Raw genomic sequence first — 4,617 nt, 5'->3', positions numbered from 1 at the left:
TGCTCTGGGAAAACCAACTCTTTGCCAACACTAAGAAGTGTGATTTTGTGATGGAGAGCTTGGTGTTCCTTGGGTATGTGGTCGGTGGGAGTGGGATTCGTGTGGATGAAGAGAAAGTGAGAGCTATCCGGGAGTGGCCGACTCCGAAGACAGTTGGGCATATTAGGAGTTTCCACGGGTTGGCTACGTTCTATAGGCGGTTCATCCGAAATTTCAGCACTATCGTGGCTCCTATGACCGAATGCTTGAAGAAGGGTAGAGGTTTCAAGTGGGAAGATGAGCAAGAGAATAGTTTTGCCTTGATTAAGGAGAAGTTAAGTACCGCTCCGGTGTTAGCTTTTCCGGACTTCGAGAAGCTCTTTGAGGTGGAGTGTGATGCTAGTGGCGTTGGAGTTGGGGGAGTGTTAATGCAAGAAAAGAGGCCTATAGCGTATTTCAGCGAGAAATTGTGTGACTCAAGGCAGAAATGGGCCACTTATAATAAGGAGTTCTATGCGGTAGTGAGGGCTCTCAAGACGTGGGAGCACTACCTTATTGGGAAGGAATTCATGCTGTATACTGATCACCAAGCCCTTAAGTACTTGGGGAGTCAAAAGCAAATCCGAAGTTCCATGCATGCTAGGTGGTCCGCATTTGTGGATAAGTTTCCTTATCGACTTCTACACAAATCGGGTCAACAGAATAAGGTGGCGGATGCTTTGAGCCGGAGGGTTGCGCTTATGAAAACAGTGGCATTGGAGTTGACATATTTTGAGCACATCAAGGGAGAATACGAAGATGACACCGACTTTAGTATTGAATGGGAGAAGTGTAGAACAGGCACCGAAGAGGGTGGATATCAGCTTGTGGATGGATTTCTCATGAAGGGTAGCCAGCTGTGCCTCCCACACACGTCTATACGAGAAAGGGTGATCCGAGAGCTACATGGTGGAGTGTTGGGCGGTCATTTTGGTAGGGACAAAACCTTGGAAGCAGTTAGTTCCCGGTACTTTTGGCCCAAGATGAGGAAAGATGTGGCATATATCGTTGAGCGATGTGAGAATTGTCAAGGCTCCAAGGGGCATACCACCAATGCCAGATTACGTATGCACTTACCAATTCCGGAAACTATTTGGGAGGATCTCTCGATGGATTTCGTATTGGGGCTGCCAAGGACCCAACGGGGAATGGATTCGATCTTCGTGGTGGTGGATAGGTTCTCAAAGATGGCTCATTTCATTCCATGTCGGAAGACTAATGACGCCACCGCCATTGCTAAGCTCTTCTTCCGGGAGGTAGTGAGATTACATGGGGTTCCAAAGAGTATAGTGTCGGATCGGGACACGAAGTTTGTTAGCCACTTTTGGCGAACTCTTTGGGCTATTTTGGGAACTACCTTGAAGTTTAGCACCACAGCTCACCCCCAAACGGATGGACAAACCGAGGTGGTGAATCGGACTTTGGGAAATCTATTGCGGAGCAAGTGCCGAGATCGGCCCAAGATGTGGGATTATGTGATCGCCCAAGCCGAGTTCGCCTATAACTCAGCCGTAAGTTCAACCACCGGGAAGTCACCCTTCGAAGTGGTGTACACCAAGGCCCCTAACCATTCACTTGATTTGGGGGAGATTCCGAAGGTAGAGGAGAAGAGTGTGGCAGCCCGGAATTTGGCCAATGACTACCACCTAATGCACCAAGAAGTACGGAATAGTATCGAGAAGAATAATAGTAAGAACAAGGCCAAAATTGACGAGCACCGAAGAGATGTGCAATTTAAAGTGGGGGATGAAGTAATGGTGTATTTGGGGAAGGAGCGACTCATGCACGCCCCTAGTAGTAAATTGAGGCCGAGGAAGTACGGTCTGTTTCGAATCACCAAGAAGATGAGTGCCAATGCCTACCAACTAACCCTTCCCAACTGGCTTGGGAAGATGTCTTCTTCTTTTAATGTGCAGGACCTTAGCTTGTGGAAGCCGGAGGGAATGTTGCCGACCAAGGTCATCGAGGCGGGACCCGACTCTTTCGAAGAAGGGGAGAATGATGAGGGCATCTTATCCCTAAGCCCGAGTCCGGAACTACTAGAGGCCACCCGGGAGAACCCACTCAAAGAGAGCAAGGAACGACCCAAAACAGAGAACACGCGGGGCGTGTCCAACCTGACGCAAGGCGTGGGAATGGTGGTCTTGGATGAAAGACCAGGTCAGTTGGTGACGCGGGGCGCATCCTTTGCCACCCGGGGCGTGATTGGTCACATGAAGCAAGAAAAGTTCCAGGAGGTTAAACACGCAGGGCGCAACCCTTGGACACCCCGCGTAGATTCCACTCCGCTGGTCTGCCAGTTTCTGGAACCTCATAACGCGGGGCTTGGTCCACAGGACGCCTCACGTGACACCGAGCAACCAAGTCAGGAGCTTTCTAACGCGGGGCGTATTCCGCAGGACGCCTCGCGTACTGAACTCGAGCCAACCTCCTGAAGTCCAGGAGCCTTTTCACGCGGGGGCGTAAGATCCGATACGCGGGGCGTATCATGACCTGGAGACTACTTCTCCTCCAAGTTCTTACATTGGGGGACCATTTCTGTGACACCTTATTTACTGTATTGCCACTATGACTTATTTACTAGACTACCATTCTCCCTATTTTACCCTCTTAGCCAAGTGTTAACCAAAACCCTATTCATAGGCTTTTGGGTCTTTCTCTTTGATTTGAGGGATAGTATTTAAACTCCCATATTTTGTAATGTTCTCAACTTTTGAAGAATTAAACTTATAGCCTCCTTAAGAGCTTGGATTTCTATCCTTTGGGTTAACTCAACCTTCAAGTATAGCTTGAGAAGATTGCATTCTTTGTGGATTTAAGATTAAAATCCTCAGTCGATTTCACCCTACATCACATTACCTTAAGCGATACCACATCATTAGAGAGATTGTGGCTAGAGGAGATGTGAGAATAGAAAGAGTACCTATAGAGGACAATGTTGCAGATCCGTTGACAAAGCCTTTAACCCAGAGAATACATGATCGTCATTTAACTTCTACTGGGATAAGTTTTAGAAACAATTGGCTTTAGTCCAAGTGGGAGTATGTTGGGGTTTAGTGTCCTATAGACAATTGTTCTAGGATACAAACTTAATGTAAATGAATTGTTCTTTATATCATTTGTTTAAAGAGATATATGTTTTATAACTATATAAAGGCAATCCCTTTTAAGCACTAAATAAAGTTTAATAAAAGGAAATCCGTAAGTTTATTTAAAGTGATTATAAATTGTTCATACAAGCATGAAGTGAGACAAAACTTTATAGTAAACTGATAAACTTAAAACCACCCCAAGTCAAGTGATATGTTTGGGATTGACATATCACTGTTGAGACTTGTATGTAACAATGTCTTCTGTCCGACAGAAAGCTGATCTCACAAGCTTCATATATACAGATATCTGGACAGTTACATAGATCCGATGAAACGTTGTTCATTAGGATTGGGGATCCGATTTGAGATAACAGGATGGGTAGATTCATCCTTGTCACATGTTCATCTCATTGGTATTAATAGGTATAACTAATCCTCAGACTCAAAGGAATATTAATTGGTATTCTGGATTACGGAATGTGATGCTTTGACTCTGGTGTAACATGATCCTTAACAGAGATGACTCTGGGGTGTGAACAGTAGACGTTGGGTATCACATAAAGTAATTGCGGAGTCGTTATATATTGGATTGAGCATTTATCACTCCCGATAAATGGGAGATACATCCATGGATCGCTTGTGGAAGACTTGACTCTAAATCCTTGCAAGTTGATAGCTTAAGAGTAAGAAATACAGATTTCACTTAACCTATCTTTTTGAGTTGACTCGGCCTGTACAAGTAAAACGAACGTCTCGCTATATGTGACTTGACATCACCCATAGTCATAAGATTCAGTTCAAGGATGTAGTTGATAAAGGATCGAATTATATTGTAACTAATACGGAAAGGTTAACGACAGAATCAACCTGTCTTCTTATAGCTCTGGGGGAATGATTATGGACTTGCTAATCACATTCTCTGTACATCATTCCGTTATGCAAAGATTAAATATAATTCTTTGAAAATTAATTTAATAACGTTGCATACGGCTAGAAGCAATAAGAACCTAATGGGATCACACATAAGACTTGGAACCTAAAAGAGAGATAGATGTTAATTAATTGATAGAAGCCCAATTGAGCCCAATAAGGCCCATGGACATAAGGGGGTCGAAATTCATGCAGTGATATACATGAATAATTAATTTGATTTTGTTAATCCTAATTAGATTAGGAATATGAATTAAATTAATTAAGAGATAATTAAGTTAGGAGTTTTAATTAGATTAATATACTCCTATTATTATCCAATAAGGTTATTATTATTATCCTTAATATATTAGATATATAGTGAGATAATAATTAGCAATTCTATTCCGAATGGAATTCCTATTCAGTAACCTAATTCTATCTAACTAGGGATTAGATACAAGAGATTATAAATACCCCTTCCATTGAGATTTTCGAAATCCAAGAAAGCCATACCCTACTTGTGATTTTCGAAATTCACCTAGTCCAAGAGAGAGAAAATTCGACACCCCTAGTTCGAGGACGAGATTTCTCTACG

The sequence above is a fragment of the Euphorbia lathyris genome, chromosome 7 (assembly GCF_963576675.1).
Source record: "Euphorbia lathyris chromosome 7, ddEupLath1.1, whole genome shotgun sequence".
Lineage (NCBI taxonomy): Eukaryota > Viridiplantae > Streptophyta > Magnoliopsida > Malpighiales > Euphorbiaceae > Euphorbia > Euphorbia lathyris.
Note: the sequence above shows the minus strand (reverse complement) of the source record.